The sequence below is a fragment of the Mytilus californianus genome, unplaced genomic scaffold (assembly GCF_021869535.1).
Source record: "Mytilus californianus isolate M0D057914Y unplaced genomic scaffold, xbMytCali1.0.p SCAF_21, whole genome shotgun sequence".
Classification (NCBI taxonomy): Eukaryota; Metazoa; Mollusca; class Bivalvia; order Mytilida; family Mytilidae; genus Mytilus; species Mytilus californianus.
The window spans coordinates 1,086,599-1,108,366 of record NW_026262670.1 but is presented as its reverse complement, the minus strand read 5'-3'; the positions used below and the strand labels follow the sequence as shown (position 1 = coordinate 1,108,366).

General features: G+C 32.6%; 1 protein-coding gene across 50 annotated transcripts in view; it reads left to right on the top strand.

The window, feature by feature from the left end:
• Positions 1–21,768, top strand: part of LOC127731938 (uncharacterized) — a 122,598-nt gene that overhangs the window by 41,042 nt on the left and 59,788 nt on the right. For all 50 annotated transcript variants that reach the window (XM_052240866.1, XM_052240844.1, XM_052240837.1 and 47 more), the window contains one exon: positions 8,661–9,488. The gene's annotated coding sequence lies outside the window, so the exon portion shown is untranslated. The remainder of the gene's footprint in view (positions 1–8,660; positions 9,489–21,768) is intronic.

The following is a 21,768-nucleotide window of genomic DNA, read 5'->3' as shown; positions in this document are numbered from 1 at the left end:
TAATGATGACATTAAATGTATAAAACTACACCTTACTTCAAAATAAAGCACAGTAAAACAGTATAAAACAACAAGTTACTTCAAAATAAAGCACAGTAAAACAGTATAGAACTACAAGTTACTTCAAAATATAGCACAGTGAAACAGTATGAAACTACAATTTACTTCAAAATAAAGCACAGTATGACAGTATAAAACTAGAAGTTACTTCGAAATAAATCACAGTAAAACGGTATAAAACTACACCTCACTTCAAAATAAAGCACAGTGAAACAGTATAAAACAACAAGTTACTTCAAAATAAAGCACAGTAAAACAGTATAAAACTAAACGTTACTTCAAAATAAAGCACAGTATAACAGTATAAAACTAGAAGTTACTTCTAAATAAATCACAGTGAAACAGTATAAAACTACAAGTTACTTCAAAATAAAGCACATTAAAACAGAATAAAACTACAAGTTACTCTAAATAAAGCACAGGATAACAGTATGAAACTAAACATTACTTCAAAATGAAGCACAGTATAAAACTACAAGTTACTTCTAAATAAATCACAGTAAAACAATATAAAAGTACAAGTTACTTCAAAATAAAGCACAGTAAAACAGTATAAAACTACAAGTTACTTCAAAATAAAGCACAATTAAACAGTACAAAACTACAAGTTACTTCTAAATAAAGAAATAAATCACAGTAAAATAGTATAAAACTACAAGTTACTTCAAAATAAAGCACAGTAAAACAGTATTAAACTACAAGTTACTTAAGAAAAAAGCACAGTGAAACAGTATTAAACTACAAGCTACTTCAAAATGAAGCACAGTATGACAGTATAAAACTACAAGTTTAATTCTTCAAAATAAAGCACAGTAAAACAGAATTAAACTACAAGCTACTTCAAAATGAAGCACAGTAAAACAGTATAAAACTACAAGTTATTTCTAAATAAAGAAATAAAACACAGTAAAATAGTATAAAACTAAAAGTTAGTTCAAAATGAAGCACAATGAAACAGTATAAAACTAGAAGTTACTTCTAAATAAATCACAGTAAAACAATATAAAAGTACACATTACTTCAAAATAAAGCACAGTGAACCAGTATTAAACTACAAGTTACTTCAAAATAAAGCACAATGAAACAGTATAAAACTACAAGTTACTTCTAAATTAAGCACAATAAAACAGTACAAAACTACAAGTTACTTCTAAATAAAGAAATAAATCACAGTAAAATAGTATAAAACTACAAGTTGCTTCAAAATAAAGCACAGTAAAACAGTATTAAACTACAAGCTACTTCAAAATGAAGCACAGTAAAACAGTATAAAACTACTTGTTACTTCAAAATAAAGAAATAAAGATCTGTATAACAATATAAAACTACAAGTTACTTCTAAAAAAAGAAATAAACCACAGTAAAATAGTATAAGACTACAAGTTACATAAATCAAAATAAAGCACAGTAAAACAGTATTAAACTACAAGCTACTACAAAATAAAGCACAGTAAAACATTATAAAATTACACATTACTTCAAAATAAAGCACAGTAAAACAGTATGAAATAACAAGTTACTTCAAAGTGAAGCACATTAAAACAGTATTAAACTACAAGTTACTTCAAAATAAACAACAGTAAAACAGTATAAAACTACACATTACTTCAAAATAAAGCACAATGAAACAGTATAAAACTACAAGTTACTTCTAAATTAAGCACAATAAAACAGTACAAAACTACAAGTTACTTCTAAATAAAGAAATAAATCACAGTAAAATAGTATAAAACTACAAGTTGCTTCAAAATAAAGCACAGTAAAACAGTATTAAACTACAAGTTACTTAAGAAAAAAGCACAGTAAAACAGTATTAAACTACAAGCTACTTCAAAATGAAGCACAGTAAAACAGTATAAAACTACAAGTTACTTCAAAATAAAGAAATAAAGATCTGTATAACAGTATAACACTACAAGTTACTTCTAAATAAAGAAATAAATCACAGTAAAACAGTATTAAACTACAAGCTACTTCAAAATAAAGCACCGTAAAACAGTATTAAACTACAAGCTACTTCAAAATAAAGCACAGTAAAACAGTATAAAACTACAAGTTACTTCAAAATAAAGAAATAAAGATCTGTATAACTGTATAAAACTACAAGTTACTTCTAAAAAAAGAAATAAACCACAGTAAAATAGTATAAGACTACAAGTTACATAAATCAAAATAAAGCACAGTAAAACAGTATTAAACTACAAGCTACTACAAAATAAAGCACAGTAAAACATTATAAAATTACACATTACTTCAAAATAAAGCACAGTAAAACAGTATGAAACTACAAGTTACTTCAAAGTGAAGCACATTAAAACAGTATTAAACTACAAGTTACTTCAAAATAAACAACAGTAAAACAGTATAAAACACACAACTTCAAGTAACTTAGTAACATGATAGGTTGTAAATCTAATCTATGAAACACACAGCTCCAAGTTTATTCAAAATTAATGCAATGTGTTCATATAAAATATAAACTAAAAACTACAAAAATTTATTTTAAAATATGGCAATTTGTACATACCAGTATTAAAACACAACTATATACTACTTAAAAACACACAAGATTGTACATAAACAGTATAAAACACAAAACTACAAGTAACTTCAGAACATAACAGATTGTATGTAAGTAGTTAAAAACACACACCTACAAGTTACTACAGAACATAACAGATTGTACACTAGCAGTATAAAACACACAACTACAAGTTACTACAGAACATAACAGATTGTACACTAGCAGTATAAAACACACAACTACAATTTACTTCAGAACATAACATATTGTACACTAGCAGTATAAAACACACAACTACAATTTACTTCAGAACATAACAGATTGTACACAAACAGTATAAAACACACAACTAAAATTTACTTCAGAACATGACAGATTGTACACAAGCAGTATAATACACACAACTACAATTTACCTCAGAACATGACAGATTGTACACAAGCAGTATAAAACACACAACTAAAATTTACTTCAGAACATGACAGATTGTACACAAGCAGTATAATACACACAACTACAATTTACCTCAGAACATGACAGATTGTACACAAGCAGTATAAAACACACAACTACAATTTACTTCAGAACATGACAGATTGTACACAAACAGTATAAAACACAACTACAATTTACTTCAGAACATAACAGATTGTACACAAGCAGTATAAAACACACAACTGCAATTTACTTCAGAACATGACAGATTGTACACAAGCAGTATAAAATACACAACTATAATTTACTTCAGAACATGACAGATTGTACACAAGCAGTATCAAACACACAACTACAAGATACTTCAGAACATAACAGATTGTACATAAGCAGTAAAAAATACAGAAGTACAAATTACTTCAAAACATAACAGATTGTACATAAGCAGTATAAAACACGCAACTACAAGTTACTTCAGAACATAACAGATTTTACATAAACAGTATAAAACACACAACTACAAATTACTTCAGAATATAACAGATTGTACATAAGCAGTATAAAACACACAACGGCAAGTTACTTCAGAACATAACAGATTGTACATAAGCAGTATAAAACACAAACTACAAGTTACTTCAGAACATAACAGATTGTACATGAGCAGTATAAAACACAAACTACAAGTTACTTCAGAACATAACAGATTTTACATAAACAGTATAAAACACACAACTACAAATTACTTCAGAACATAACAGATTGTACATAAGCAGTATAAAACACTCAGCTACAAGTTATTCAGAACATAACAGATTGTACATTAGCAGAATAAAATACACAAGTTTAAGTTACTTCAGAACATAACAGATTGTACACCAGCAGTATAAAACACACCTGCATGTAATATAGAACATAACAGATTGTACACCAGGAGTATAAAACACAAAACTGCAAGTTACTACAGAACATAACAGATTGTACATAAGCAGTATAAAACACACACTACAAGTTACTTCAGAACATAACAGATTGTACATGAGCAGTATAAAACACACAACTGCAAGTTACTTCGGAACATAACAGATTATACATCAGCAGTATAAAACACACAACTACAAGTTACTTCAGAACATAACAGATTGTACATAAGGAGTATAAAACACACAACTACAAGTTACTTCAGAACATAACAGATTGTACATCAGCAGTATAAAACACACACTACAAGTTACTTCAGAACATAACAGATTGTACATCAGCAGTATAAAACACACAACTACAAGTTACTTCAGAAAATAACAGATTGTACATGAGCAGTATAAAACACACAACTGCAAGTTACTTCGGAACATAACAGATTATACATGAGCAGTATAAAACACACAACTACAAGTTACTTCAGAACATAACAGATTGTACATCAGTAGTATAAAACACACACTACAAGTTACTTCAGAACATAACAGATTGTACATCAGCAGTATAAAACACACAACTACAAGTTACTTCAGAAAATAACAGATTGTACATGAGCAGTATAAAACACACAACTGCAAGTTACTTCGGAACATAACAGATTATACATGAGCAGTATAAAACACACAACTACAAGTTACTTCAGAACATAACAGATTGTACATAAGGAGTATAAAACACACAACTACAAGTTACTTCAGAACATAACAGATTGTACATAAGCAGTATAAAACACACACTAGTATAAAACACACAACTACAAGTTACTTCAGAACATAACAGATTGTACATAAGGAGTATAAAACACACAACTACAAGTTACTTCAGAACATAACAGATTGTACATAAGCAGTATAAAACACACAACTACAAGTTACTTCAGAACAGAACAGATTGTACATCAGCAGTATAAAACACACACTACAAGTTACTTCAGAACATAACAGATTGTACATAAGCAGTATAAAACACACAACTACAAGTTACTTCAGAAAATAACAGATTGTACATGAGCAGTATAAAACACACAACTGCAAGTTACTTCGGAACATAACAGATTATACATCAGCAGTATAAAACACACAACTACAAGTTACTTCAGAACATAACAGATTGTACATAAGGAGTATAAAACACACAACTACAAGTTACTTCAGAACATAACAGATTGTACATAAGCAGTATAAAACACACACTAGTATAAAACACACAACTACAAGTTACTTCAGAACATAACAGATTGTACATAAGGAGTATAAAACACACAACTACAAGTTACTTCAGAACATAACAGATTGTACATAAGCAGTATAAAACACACACTAGTATAAAACACACAACTACAAGTTACTTCAGAACATAACAGATTGTACATAAGCAGTATAAAACACACAACTACAAGTTACTTCAGAACATAACAGATTGTACATAAGTAGTATAAAACACACAACTACAAGTTACTTCAGAACATAACAGATTGTACATAAGTAGTATAAAACACACAACTACAAGTTACTTCAGAACATAACAGATTGTACATAAGCAGTATAAAACACACAACTACAAGTTACTTCAGAACATAACAGATTGTACATAAGTAGTATAAAACACACAACTACAAGTTACTTCAGAACATAACAGATTGTACATAAGGAGTATAAAACACACAACTACAAGTTACTTCAGAACATAACAGATTGTACATCAGCAGTATAAAACACACACTACAAGTTACTTCAGAACATAACAGATTGTACATAAGCAGTATATAACACACAACTACAAGTCACTTCAGAACATAACAGATTGTACATAAGCAGTATAAAACACACAACTACAAGTTACTTCAGAACAGAACAGATTGTACATCAGCAGTATAAAACACACACTACAAGTTACTTCAGAACATAACAGATTGTACATAAGCAGTATAAAACACACAACTACAAGTTACTTCAGAACATAACAGATTGTACATTAGCAGTATAAAACACACACTACAAGTTACTTCAGAACATATAATAATAATATATCTGTATGGAAACTGATATCTATATCATTATACTGAATTTGATATTAAATCAAAATCTGTTTTTAATTTAACAGTTTTAGTGAGAAAAAAATTGTTTTTGTTTGTTTTGAATTATAGTTGATAAAGTTCTTACTTTGAATATTTACAAGAACATTTTTTACACCAAGGTTTTACAGTGGGTGTGAAACAAATATCACACATGTATGTTGTCTCTTCACTCTCTGATCACATTCCTTAATCAACACAAAATTATGTTGTTAATTAGACTGGTTAAATGGACAACAAATATTTGTAAGAATTGTATAAAGTGGGGTCTCATTTTGTTTGTCTCCTCGTACTAAATCAGGAAATGTAACTTGTTTTCATATTTCTTTGAAAAAGTTACTTTTTAAAAAATTGATCATTATTCTGAATCATGTTAATCAGACAGATTTAATCATTATATCAACAAATACTTGTTAGGATTATATAAAGTGAGATGTCATTTTACTCAGAGATTTAATCATTATATCAACAAATACTTGTTAGGATTATATAAAGTGAGATGTCATTTTACTCAGAGATTTAATCATTATATCAACAAATACTTGTTAGGATTATATAAAGTGAGATGTCATTTTACTCAGAGATTTAATCATTATATCAACAAATACTTGTTAGGATTATATAAAGTGAGATGTCATTTTACTCAGAGAGTTGTAATGAATCCATTGATGTAAATATTTTATTGATTTCTTACAAATTTTTTTTTTATTAAAATGACAGTTCTGATGGAAGTTTTGACATCTCACAAAAAACATGTTGTTTATTTGTTGTTTATGTAAAATATAAGTACAAGTTTATTGAACAAATATTTGTAATAATTATATCAAAATATATATCTTCTTTTATGTTTCTTTTAAAAAATTATTTTATTTAAAATGAATGATTATACTGAATCTACACTAAATCCTGTTGTTAATTAGACAGTTTTAATGAACAAATATTTGTAATAATTATATCAAGTGGGGTCTCATTTTACTCATATTATTGTTCTGAATCAGAAAATATAACTTTTTTATGTTTCTTTAAAAAAATTATTTTATTAAAATGAATGATTATACTGAATCTACACTAAATCCTGTTGTTAATTAGACAGTTTTAATGAACAAATATTTGTAATAATTATATCAAGTGGGGTCTCATTTTACTCATATTATTGTTCTGAATCAGAAAATATAACTTTTTTATGTTTCTTTAAAAAAATTATTTTATTAAAATGAATGATTATACTGAATCTACACTAAATCCTGTTGTTAATTAGACAGTTTTAATGAACAAATATTTGTAATAATTATATCAAGTGGGGTCTCATTTTACTCATATTATTGTTTTGAATCAGAAAATATTTCTCCTTTTCATGTTTCTTTAAAAAAATTATTTTATTAAAATGAATGATTATACTGAATCTACACTTAATCCTGATGTTAATTAGACAGTTTTAATGAACAAATATTTGTAATAATTATATCAAGTGGGGTCTCATTTTACTCATATTATTGTTCTGAATCAGAAAATATTTCTCCTTTTCATGTTTCTTTAAAAAAATTATTTTATTAAAATGAATGATTATACTGAATCTACACTAAATCCTGATGTTAATTAGACAGTTTTAATGAATAAATATGTGTAAGAATCATATAAAGTGGGATCTCATTTTACTTGTTTTGTTCTACTGAATCCATTGATATAATTATTTTACACATTTCTTGAAAAAAATTTTTTTTTAAGATATCAGGTTTAATGGAAGTTTTGACATTTCACAACAAAACATGTTTATTTATTGTTTATATAGAATATAAATAAAAGTGTGACTGGTCATTGTATTGAGTTTTGACCACTGATTCATGTGATATATATTTTGTTTATATTTATTACACAACATTGTCCAGTTTATCAGACAAGTTTTGATGTCAGTTGTATTATTCCAGGTTAGAGGACAGACAGCATTAATGATGGCTGCCGGGGGAGGACACCTGGAGGTCTGTAGACTTCTCATTGATACAGGATTTAAGATCGACACAACATCAGTATGTTATCTACTTAGTCTGATCACATTACTATTAATCAACACAAAATCATGTTGTTAATCAGACAGGTTTAATGAACAAATATTTGTAATAATTATATCAAGTGGGGTCTCATTTTACTCATATTATTGTTCTGAATCAGAAAATATAACTCCTTTTCATGTTTCTTTAAAAAAATTATTTTATTAAAATGAATGATTATACTGAATCAACACTAAATCCTGATGTTAATTAGACAGTTTTAATGAACAAATATTTGTAAGAATCATATAAAGTGGGGTCTCATTTTACTTGTTTTGTTCTATTGAATCCATTGATATAATTATTTTATACATTTCTTGAATTTTTTTTTTTTTTTTAAGATATCAGGTTTAATGGAAGTTTTGACATTTCACAACAAAACATGTTTATTTATTGTTTATATAGAATATAAATACAAGTGTGACTGGTCATTTTATTGAGTTTTAACCACTGATTCATGTGATATATATTTTGTTTATATTTATTACACAACATTGTCCAGTTTATCAGACAAGTTCTGATGTCAGTTGTATTATTCCAGGGTAGAGGATGGACAGCATTAATGTTGGCTGCCAGTAGAGGACACCTGGAGGTCTGTAGACTTCTCATTGATACAGGATGTAAGATCGACACCACAGAAGTATGTTATCTACTTAGTCTGATCACATTACTATTAACACAAAATCATGTTGTTAATCAGACAGTTTTAATGAACAAATATTTGTAATAATTATATCAAGTGGGGTCTCATTTTACTCATATTATTGTTCTGAATCAGAAATTATAACTCCTTTTCATGTTTCTTTAAAAAAATTATTTTATTAAAATGAATGATTATACTGAATCAACACTAAATCCTGATGTTAATTAGACAGTTTTAATGAACAAATATTTGTAAGAATCATATAAAGTGGGGTCTCATTTTACTTGTTTTGTTCTACTGAATCCATTGATATAATTATTTTACACATTTCTTGAAAAAAAATTTTTTTTTAAGATATCAGGTTTAATGGAAGTTTTGACATTTCACAACAAAACATGTTTATTTATTGTTTATATAGAATATAAATACAAGTGTGACTGGTCATTTTATTGAGTTTTGACCACTGATTCATGTGATATATATTTTGTTTATATTAATTACACAACATTGTCCAGTTTATCAGACCAGTTTTAATGTCAGTTGTAGGATATGTTGCATATTATTGATATTGATAACAAAGTATTGTCCATAATATTTACATGTTATTTGGTTATATTATAGATAGATGGATACACAGCTTTACATATAGCTGCTCAGAGGGGACGTCTACAGATCACAAGATGTCTAGTAGAAGGAGGTGCCAGTCCCTTGGTTAAAACACCTAAGGTAATATTTTATAGTATATGACCAGTGTTCAACTATTAAGTAATGAATCACTAAAATGATGTATAATATATGTTTGGTCAAATTGATTCTTTTTCAAGGCTAAAGTGTGATTGATCTTAAAATATGAAAGTTTTATAAGAGGGTGTGGATGGGGTATATAGATATAGGAGGGTGTGGATGGGGTATACATATATAAGAGGGTATAGATGGGGTGTACAGATATAGGAAAGTGTGGATTGGGTATACAGAGATAGAAGGGTGTGGATGGGGTATACAGTTATAGGTGGATGTGGATGGGGTATATAGAAATAGGTGGGTGTGGAAGGGGTATACAGAAATAGGAGGGTGTGGATGTGGTTTACAGATATAGGTGGGTGTGAATGGGGTATACAGATATAGGAGGGTAAAGATGGGGTATACAGATATAGGAGGGTATAGATGGGGTATACAGATATAAGAGGTTGTGGATGGGGTATACAGATATAGGAGGGTGTGGATGGGGTGTACAGATATAGGAGGGTGTGGATGGGATAAACAGATATAGGATACAGATATAGGAGGGTGTGGATGCGGTTTACAATATAAGAGGGTGTGGATGGGTTATACAGATAAAGGAGGGTGTGGATGGGTTATACAGATAAAGGAGGCTGTGGATTGGGTAAACACATATAGGAGGGTGTGGCAGGGTATACAGATATAGGAGGGGTGGGGATGGGGTAAACAGATATAGGATATGTTGAGGAGGCATGGAGATGTAGGAGGGTGTGGATGGGGTATACAGATATATGAGGTTGAGGAGGAGGTATGCAGATATAAGAGGGTGTGGATGTGTTATACAGATATAGGAAGGTGTGGATGAGGTTTACAGATATAGGAGGGTGTGGAGGGGGTATATGGATATAGGAGGATGTGGAGGGGGTATTCAGATATAAGGGGGTTTGGGTGGGGTAAACAGATATATGAGAGTGTGGATGGGGTATACAGACATAGGAGGGTGTGGAGGAGGTGTATAGATAAAGGAGGGGAGGATGGGGTATACAGATATAGGAACGTATGGAGGGGATATACAGATATAGGAGGGTGTGGATGGGGTATACAGATATAGAAGGGTGTGGAGGGGTATACAGATGTCGGAGGGTGTGGATGGGGTAAACAGATATAGGATAGTGTGGATGGGGTATACAGACATAGGAGGTTGTGGAGGAGGTGTACAGATAAAGGAGGGGGAGGATAGGGTATACAGATAAAGGAGAGTGTGGATTGGGTATACAGATATAGGAGGGTGTGGACGGGGTATACAGACATAGGAGGGTGTGGATGGAGTATACAGATATAGGAGAGTGTGGATGGGGTATGCAGACATAGGAGAGTGTGGATTGGGTATACAGATATAAGAGGGTGTGGATTGGGTGTACATATATAGGAGGGTGTTGATGGGGTATACAGACATAGGAGGGTGTGGATGGAGTATACAGACATGGGAGAGTGTGGATAGGGTTGTTGAGATTATAACGGGAACATAACGTTCCAACTATTGTACTTACTCATAGGCGACGTCGTATTGTCAATGACGTTGCCTTTGGCAGAAATATGTACTTGTATATTAAATGTAATGGCTGAACAGTCGTTGTAGTACACATTGCCTTAACTATCATCTACAAGGGTATACAGGTATAGGAGGCTGTGGATTGGGTAAACAGATATAGGAGGGTGTGAATGAGGTATACAGATATAGGAGGGGTGGGGATGGGGTATACAGATATAGGAGGGTGTGGATGGAGTATACAGATATAGGAGGGTGTGGATTGGGTAAACACATATAGGAGAGTGTGGATAGGGTATACAGATATAGGATGGTGTGAATGGGGTATACAGATATAGGATATGTGGAGGAGGTATGCAGATATAGGAGGGTGTGGATGGGGTATACAGATATAGGAGGTTGTGGAAGAGGTATGCAGATATAGGAGGGTGTGGATGTGTTATACAGATATAGGAGGGTGTGGATGAGGTATACAAATATAGGAGGGTGTGGAGGGGGTATACGGATATAGGAGGATGTGGAGGGGGTATACAGATATAAGGGGGTTTTGATGGGGTAAACAGATATAGGGGAGTCAGGGGTTAAATTTTTTTGTTACAGCTCACTAGTCCAGAACTTATTGGTAGCAGGATTTTACTAGCCCTGTTGGAAGAACTGCTAGCCCATGAAAACTGACCTGCTAGCCCGAGTATGCCTTAAAACTTCAGAGTTTGATAAAAAATTTATGTCAGCAAAAAATATCCCATTACCCGATATATATATATTAAATTCAAAGACGATAAATGTATATTCAATATTCTGCAATAATGAGTTGACCTAATCCTGAAATGTAACAAGCCTCGACCACTGCTATATATGTATATAAAAAAGGGTTGGAGTGATTTTAATCAGATACATCATCACGTTTGTGTAAAAAAATTATCAGCTGCTTATATTGTTTTCAGTTTTTAAATTCTATATCTATTTAGATAAATAAAATGTCCTCAAATATTTATAATTTTATGTGAATCAGTATCTACCATCCATAGTTTGTGTCTTTGATATTTGTTTTATAAAAAAAATGATATCCATATTTACATTTATCCCAGGTAAGCTAATTGGGCTATAAATTGATTACAGCATGCTCTGTGTATAATCTCTAAACTGAAATCTTATTTGTAATAATATATTTTATTTCTTTAAATAATCAAATTTATTTGAATATTAATGAAGATTGTCATGACTGATAAAATATTATTGCATCAAGTTCAAGTTTTCTGAAGACTTTAAATGTTTAGGTCATGGTTCTAAAGGCTTCTTCCAGTATGTAAACGAATCAAAATGGCGTCCATAACATGTGGTCATGCACATGTTACAAATTTATATCTGACAAAAGTCAGGTTTCTCTTGTCAAAAGGGATTCTGATGTATAGTGCAATAAATTATTCAAAAGGAGGTACATTCAGTTTAAATTATATTTCTCTGGTTGCATAAGCAATGACAATACCCCTTGTACTGACAAATTGATATATTTTGAAAGTACGGGAATGGCGATCAATACATGATACGGGTCCACCCAGAGTTATTTGTTCTATTTTTAAAACATGTACAAATCAGTTCTAATTTTTGGAATCCTGGATGCCGTAATTGAATCTGATTGGCTAAGATAGAATAATAATGAGGGGATTTTCCACTTTCTATTTTGGAAACGCCAAGAATTTTTTGGTACTAGTCCGTCAGGCGTATTGGGTTACAAATTTTGATTGCCCAAGGCCAAAATGCTGAAATCCCGGGCGTCGGGCCAGTGGATTTTTTAACCCCTGGGAGTGTGGATGGGGTATACGGACATAGAAGGGTGTGAAGGTGTACAGATAAAGGAGGGGGAAGATGGGGTATACAGATATAGGAAAGTATGGAGGGGGTATACAGATATAGGAGGGTGTAGATCCGGTATACAGATACAGGAGGGTGTAGATCGGGTATACAGATACAGGAGGGTGTGAATGGGGTATACAGATATAGGAGGGTGTGGAGGGGTATACAGATATAGGAGGGTGTGGATGGGTTTAAAAGATATAGGAGAGTGTGGATGGGGTATACGGATATAGGAGGTTGTGGAGGAGGTGTACAGATAAAGGAGGGGGAGGATGGGGTATACAGATAAAGGAGTGTGGATTGGTATACAGATATAGGAGGGTGTGGATGGGGTATACAGACATAGGAGGATGTGGATGGAGTGTACAGATATAAGAGAGTGTGGATGGGGTATGCAGACATAGGAGAGTGTGGATGGGGTATACAGATATAAGAGGGTGTGGATGGGGTATACAGATATAGGAGGGTGTGGATGGGGTATACAGATATAGGAGAGTGTGGATGGGGTATACAGATATAGGAGGGTGTGGATGGAGTATACAGACACAGGAGAGTGTGGATGGGTTATACAGATATAGGAGGATGTGGAAGGGGTGTACAGATATAGGAGGGTGTTGATGGGGTATACAGATATAGGAGGGTGCGGATGGAGTATACAGACATAGGAGAGTGTGGATGGGTTATACAGATATAGGAGGATGTGGAAGGGGTATACAGATATAGGAGGGTGTGGATGGGGTATACAGATATAGGAGGGTGTGGATGGGGTATATATATATAGGATATGTTGACGGGGTATACAGATATAGGATATGTGGAGGAGGTATGCAGATATAGGAGGGTGTGGATGGGGTATACAGATATAGGAGAGTGCCGATGGGGTATAAAAATATAGGAGGGTGTGGATGGGGTATACAGATATAGGAGGGTGTGGAAGGGGAATACATATATAGGAGGGTGTGGAAGGGGTATACATATATAGAAGTGTGTAGATGGAGTATACAGATATAGGAGGGTGTGGATTGGGTATACATATATAGGATATGTTGACGGGGTATACAGATATAGGATATGTGGAGGAGGTATGCAGATATAGGAGGGAGTGGAGGGGGTATACAGATATAGGAGGGTGCGGATGGGGTATACAGATATAGAATATGTGGAGGGAGTATACAGACATGGGAGGGTGTGGATGGGGTATACAGATATGAGGATGTGGTATACAGATATGAGGATGTGGATTGGGTATACAGATATAGGATATGTGGATGGGGTATACAGATAAAGGAGGGTGTGGATGGGGTATACAGATATAGGAGGATGTGGATTGGGTAAACAGATATAGGATATGTGGATGGGGTATACAGATAAAGGAGGGTGTGGATGGGGTATACAGATATAGGATATGTGGAGGGGGTATACAGCAATGCTTCCAAAACGGTTATATATTCCGGACATTTGTATAATGTCCGGTAAAAGTCCGGCTGGGCAAAGCACGAAACGGTCATCTACTTTTTATTTTTCAAGGCTTTCTTAAGAGACATTCGTTTTAACATAATTCGCGATCTTTTTGACCCAACCTTTTGCCTTTAACAGCCACAAATTTCCGGTCATAAAAGTGACATGATCATTAAGTACTATCAAAACAAAAGGCTAATTAGTTGTCGAACAGCAGAAAATTACCTGTTCAGGTGACAGGTAAACTATTTTGAACCGGACATTGATCGGTCTATTCAAAGTTATTTTCTTACATTTCACCGGTTTGCATCTAATTAATTTAGTCAAAAAGATTTAAATTATCAGAAATACATTTACAAATATGATTTGATGAAAAAATTAAACAGGTGAAAATGAAAAATCGTCATAGCCACGTTGTTTGAACCAGAGACATGTCTCTGTTTGAACTAGTACACGTGTGCGCATGTGCATGTGCGCAGGTGTGAAATTTAATTATGCATCCTAATTTCTTAAAAAAATGCTTAAATTGTCATTGATACCTTTATCTCACTTTTATTTCGAATATTTTCTTGAAGAAATAACGTAGAATGAGCTACTTACACTCATTCATGCTTTTCAAAAGTAGACGGAATTTACGTATCCCACTCTGGTCCATGTTTTACCATTGTCAAGATAACATCCGGTTTCAGATTTAAAAACGTTTTTTTGCACAAATAAAGAGTCTAAGGCAGATATAAGTACGCTGATGTTGCACACTTCGGATGATGTACTGCCAATTTAACAGTTTACTTCAGAACTTCGAATTTGAATCAAAGAAAGTTTAATATCAGTATTTTTTAAATATCAATCATTGGGATGGCCAACTCGGCAACTGATTACCATAATTGCCTTTTGTTTATTTAGTCTTAAGGGATTAAAATCGTGATAATATATAAAATGTCCGGCTGGCTAAAAATAATTTTGGAAGCCCTGGTTTACAGATATAGGATACATGGATGGAGTATTGCAGATATAGGAGGGTGTGGAGGGGATATACAGATATAGGAGGTTAACCGTCTCTGACCTAAGAGATGAAATTAGTAAATGCAACTTATGCAACTTCCCCGAATGATTTGAGGGTATCAACTTGTCAGACTGAATGAAATTAAAGAATTTTCATCTTTAATTGATAGAAATTCTATACAAATGTCCAATTTTAGCATTATATGGCTGAAATAAGCATTTTATCCCGCTAACATGTTTAACCCTGCCACATTCTCTATGTATGTGACTGTCCCAAGACAGGAGCCTGTAATTCAGTGGTTGTCGTTTGTTTGTGTGTTACATATTTGTTTTTCATTCATTTATTGTACATAAATTAGGCTGTTAGATTTCTCATTTGAATTGTTTTACATTGTCATTTCGGGGCCTTTTATAGCTGACTATGCGGTATGGGCTTTGCTCATTGTTGAAGGCCGTACAGTGACCTATAGTTGTTAATTTCTGTGTCATTTTGGTGTCTTGTGGAGAGTAGTCTCATTGGCAATCATACCACATCTTCTTTTTTATATTTTTAAGCCATTTCAATTTTCATGCCTGATAACTAGCTGACTTTCTATCTGACAGATGTTCATGTTTTGATATTTGTGTTTCTAGGCTTATTTCAAGTTTATATAATCATATGTGAACCCTGAATCTAGAGAAAAGTAGATTATCACAGAAAAAATGTGCAAAATGTGTTGTATTTATGGTCCTGGTCTAACGGCCTGTTTGACGGAAGTGAAATGTAAGGAGCTATGTACATAAAAGTTGAAGTCCAATATTAAGAGTTCACTAAACGTTTGGTAAAAATGTTCATCAGGTTTAGATCTATCTGCCCTGAAAATTTCAGACGAATCAGACAACTCATTGTTGGGTTGCTGCCCCTGAATTGGTAATTTTAAGGAAATTTGCAGTTTTTATACAACCGCAAAAATTTTTTGCGATATTGGTATCACGTCGTCGTCTTCGTCGAAGACACTTGGTTTCCGGACAATAACTTTAGTTTAAGTGAATGGATCTCTATGAAATTTAAACACAAGTTTTGAAACCACAAAAGGAAGGTTGGGATTGATTTTTATGGGTTATGGTCCAAACAGTTTAGGAATTAAGGGCCTAAAAAGGGGTCCAAATAAGCATTTTTCTAGTTTCCAGACAATAACTTGTGTGTAAGTGTATGGATCTTTCTGAAATTGTACCACAAGGTTCCATACCAAAAAGGAAGGTTGGTATTGATTTTGGGGGTTATGGCCCTAACTGTTTAGGAATTAGGGACAGAAAAGGGGCCAAAATTAAACTTTTCTAAAACTTTGTATAAATTGCTTATTTCTTGACCAATTTCAATAGGGTTTTATTCTTGAATTCTTGGGGTTCTTTAATATGCTGAATCTAACCATGTATTAAGTTTTTGGATGTTGGACCCCGTTTTTAAATTGGTCCACATTGAGGTCCAAAGGGTCCAAAATTAAACTTTATTTGATTTCATCAAAAATTGAATTATTGGGGTTCTTTGATATGCCGAATCTAACCGTGTATTTAGATTTTTAATTTTTGGTCCGGTTTTCAAATTGGTCTACATTAAGGTCCAAAGGGTCCAAAATTAAACTGAGTTGGATTTTAACAAAAATTGTATTCTTGGAATTCTTTGATATGCTGAATCTAAACATGTATTTAGATTTTTTATTATGGGCCCTGTTTTCAAGTTGGTCCAAATCAGGTCCAAAATTAAACTTTGTTTAGTTTCAACAAAAATTGAATATATGGGATTCTTTGATATGCTGAATCTAACCGTGTATTAAGTTTTTGGATTTTGGGCCCCATTTTTGAATTGGTTCACATTGAGGTCCAAATGGTCCAAAATTTAACTTCGTTTGATTTCATCAAAAATTGAATACTTGGGGTTCTTTGATATGCCGAATCTAACCATGTATTTAGATTTTTAATTTTTGGTCCTGTTTTCAAATTGGTCTACATTATGGTCCAAAGGGTCCAATATTAAACATAATTTGATTTTAACAAAAACTCATCACTTGGCGTCCGTCGACCGACGTCCGTTTTCCATCGTCCGTCGTCCATCGTCCGTTAACTTTTACAAAAATCTTCTCCTCTGAAACTACTGGGCCAAATTTAACCAGACTTGGCCACACTCATCATTGGGGTTTCTAGTTTAAAAAATGTGTCTGATGACCCGGCACACCAACCAAGATGGCCACTATGGCTAAAAATAGAACATAGGGCATGAATTGTAGATTTTAGCTTATATCTGAAACTAAAGCATTTAGAGCAAATCTGACATGGGGTAAAATTGTTTATGAGATCTATCTGCCCTGAAATTTTCAGACAAATCAGACAACCCATTGTTGGGTTGCTGCCCCTGAATTGGTAATTTTAAAGAAATTTTGCAGTTTTTGGTTATCATCTTGAATATTATTATAGATAGAGATAAACTGTAAACAGCAATAATGTTCAGCATAGTAAGATCTACAAATAGGTCAACATGACCAAAATGGTCAATTGACCCCTTAAGGAGTTATTGTCCTTTATAGTAAATTTTTAACAAATTTTTGTAAATTTTTGTAATATTGCAAAAATCTTCTCCTCTCAAACTACTGAGACAAATTTAACCAAACTTGGTTACAATCATTATTAGTTTAAAAAATGTGTCCGATGACCCCGCCTGCCAACATGGCTAAAAATAGAACATAGGGGTAAAATGCAGTTTTTGGCTTATATCTCTGAAACTAAAGCATTTAGAGCAAATTTGACAAGTGATAAAAATGTTCATCAGGTTAAGATTTATCTGTCCTGAAATTTTCAGACAAATCAGACAAACCGTTGTTGGGTTGCTGCCCCTGAATTAGTAATTTTAAGGAATTTTGCAATTTTTGGTTATTGTCTTGAATCATATTATAGATAAATTGTAAACAGCAATAATGTTCAGCAAAGTAAGATCTACAAATGACCCCATAAGGAGTTATTGCCCTTTAAAGTCAAATTTAACAATTTTTCGTAAATTTTTGTAATCTTTTACAAAAGTGTTCTCGGGCCTCTCCTGAAACAACTGAGACAAATTTAACCAAATTTTGCCACAATTAGCATTAGGGTATCTAGTTTAAAAAATGTGTCTGATGACCTTGCTTGCCAACCAACATGGCAGATATGGCTAAAAATTGAACATAGGGGGAAAATGCATCAATTGTAAATTAAAAATAAGGTGAGCGACACAGGCTCCTTGAAGCCTCTAGTCTTAAAATTATTATAGATAGAGATAATTAGTTTTCAAAGGTACCAGGATTATAATTTAGTACGCCAGATGTGTGTTTCGTCTACATAAAACTCATCAGTGACGCTCAGATCAAAATAGTTATAAAGCCAAACAAGTACAAAGTTGAAGAGACAAACTGTTAACAGCAATAATGTTCAGCAAACTACGATCTACAAAGAAGTCAATACGACCAAAATTGTCAATTGACCCATTAAGGAGTTAATGCCCTTTATAGTCAATTTTTCGTTAATTTTTGTAATCTTTTACGAAAATATTCTCCACTTAATCTACTGGGCCAAATAGAATTAAACTTAGCCACAATTTTCAATAGGGTATCTTGATTGAAAAATGTATATGATGACCCTTTTATCCAACCAACATGGCCACCATGGCTAAAAATAGAACACAGGGGTTTACTATAGAAGTCTAAGGGAAAATTGTAAAAAAAAACAATTTCAAATGGTCACAACTTTAAAACTAATTTAAATAATGATAAGGGGTCTTCAGTACTATTGTAAGATTAAAATAGGATGACCTGCTTTTAATTTAACTACTGGGCCAAATTCAACCAGACTTGGCCTCAATCATTATTAGGGTATCTAATACTATTTATTATGATTTTTAACCTTATTTTACATGATTTCCAAAAATACAGTAGATACAGGTGAGCGACACAGGCTCTTGAGAGCCTCTAGTTTTTTAGTTTTTGTCGAGCCTGCGACTTTTGTCGCAGAAAGCTCGACATAGGGATAGTGGATGCCTCATGTTACAAAGTTTCTGTCAGTCACATGTCCAATGTCCTTGACCTCATTTTCATGGTTCAGTGACTACTTGAAAAAAAAGTTAAGATTTTTTGTAATGTTAAATTCTCTCTTATTATAAGTAATAGGATAACTATATTTGGTATGTGCATACCTTGCAAGGTCCTCATGCCCGTCAGACAGTTTTCACTTGACCTCGACCTCATTTCATGGATCAGTGAACAAGGTTAAGTTTTGGTGGTCAAGTTCATATCTCAGATACTATAAGCAATAGGTCTCGTATATTCGGTGTATAAGGTGTACATGTCCAACTGACAGGTGTCATCTGACCTTGACCTCATTTTCATGGTTCAGTGGTTATAGTCAAGTTTTTGTGTTTTGGTCTGTTTTTCTTATACTGTATGCAATAGGTCTACTATATTTGGTGTATGGAATGATTGTAAGGTGTACATGTCTAGCTGGCAGGTGTCATCTGACCTTGACCTCATTTTCATGGTTCAGTGGTTATAGTTAAGTTTTTGTGTTTTGGTCTGTTTTTCTTATACTGTATGCAATAGGTCTACTATATTTGGTGTATGGAATTATTGTAACGTGTACATGTCTAAATGGCAGGTGTCATCTGACCTTGACCTCATTTTCATGGTTCAGTGGTCAAAGTTTAGTTTTTGAGTTTTGGTCTTTTTTTTCTAATACTGTATGCAATAGGTCTACTATATTTGGTGTATGGAATGATTGTAAGGTGTACATGTCTAGCTGGCAGGTGTCATCTGATCTTGACCTCATTTTCATGGTTTAGTGTTCAAAGTTAAGTTTTTGAGTTTTGGTCTTTTTTTCTAATACTATATATATATATGCAATAGTTCAACTATATTTGGTGTATGGAAATATTTTATGATCTAAATGTCAGTCACGCAGGTTTTATTTGACCTTGACCTCATTTTCAAGGTTCATTGCTCAGTGTCAAGTTTTTGTGTTTTTGTCTGTTTTTCTTAAACTATAAGCAATAGGTCAACTAGATTTGTTGTATGGAAGAATTGTTAGCTGTACATGCCTGCCTAGCACAGTTCATCTGACCTTGACCTCATTTTCATGGTTCATTGGTCAATGTTTAGTTTACTTGGTTAATGTTAAGTTTATGTGACAGTTGTAATAAAGCTTTATATTTTGGACTATCAACATAATATCAATGATTAGTAAAGAAGGCGAGACATTTCAGCGTGTACACTCTTGTGCCATATGGGTCAGTCCATTCACACAGTGCTTTAGTGGTATAGCAGGGAAAACATATAATATTTTTTTTAAGGAGCAATTGAATGCTACAAAATGGGCAAGCATGTTGCTGATATAATAAAGAGATAGTATGAATAATTATATTTTGGTTGATTGTCAAACTTTTTTTATAATAAAGATTATATTTCAAAAAGGCCTCATTTTTACCCTTTTTAAATGGGACAATTAATACATTGCCAAACTTGTATAAGATGAAAAACAAATATGTTGAAAAAATATAGGGTGAATGGTTTTTATTCATTTCAGTGCATAAAAGTGTGTTTTTTGTCTTAAACTACTTGTTTTGTGAATTTGATTTATAAAAATTTCCTGATTTTTAACATTTTTATATGCTGTTCATATGTGATTACATTCCGTCAAATATACATTCACAGAAAATTATTCCTAACGCACATAACAGCTGTCAGTTGAAAGTTAATGTGTATGAAAACACAGACATTTATAGTTGACCTATTTGTATATAGATTATATTGCATCTGTTATTTCTTGTATGAGGATAAAAAAGAAAGAAAAACGCTTCTTTCGAATGTCCGTGAACATTAAGGACAACAAACATGCATATTATTTTCATTTTTCTCCACTGTTTACACAAGTCATTATTTAGGACAATTGCTTATATCGGAAGTTATCATCATTGCCTCGTTCTAAAAAGATTATGACAATGTAGGGTAGCAGAATCTGCCGAGGTTTACCGATTGTACTTTGTCCGTCAACACTTCACAGCATTATAACGTATGAACAATTTATCATGAACATACACAAAATCGAGAAGGAATTGTCTTATACCTGTTTCTTTATCCTGTAAAAATATATGGTTCTTGAAAACAAAGAATATATACGTCTGTTGCCAAATACCAAAGTATGCTAAGACCTCGAGGACCTCATAAGGGGATGTGCACGATTGTGATTTGACTGTTTGACGGTTTTTTCGTTTGTGATTCTTTACCATAATATTGAAAGTCAAACATTACAATTGTTTTAGATTGTATATGTTACTGCCAATTTCGGGATACGTGCATAAAATTCTTTAACTAAGTTTTTTTAACTTAGTGTTGATTCTTCGTCTGTAACTTGGAATTTCGACCAGTATCG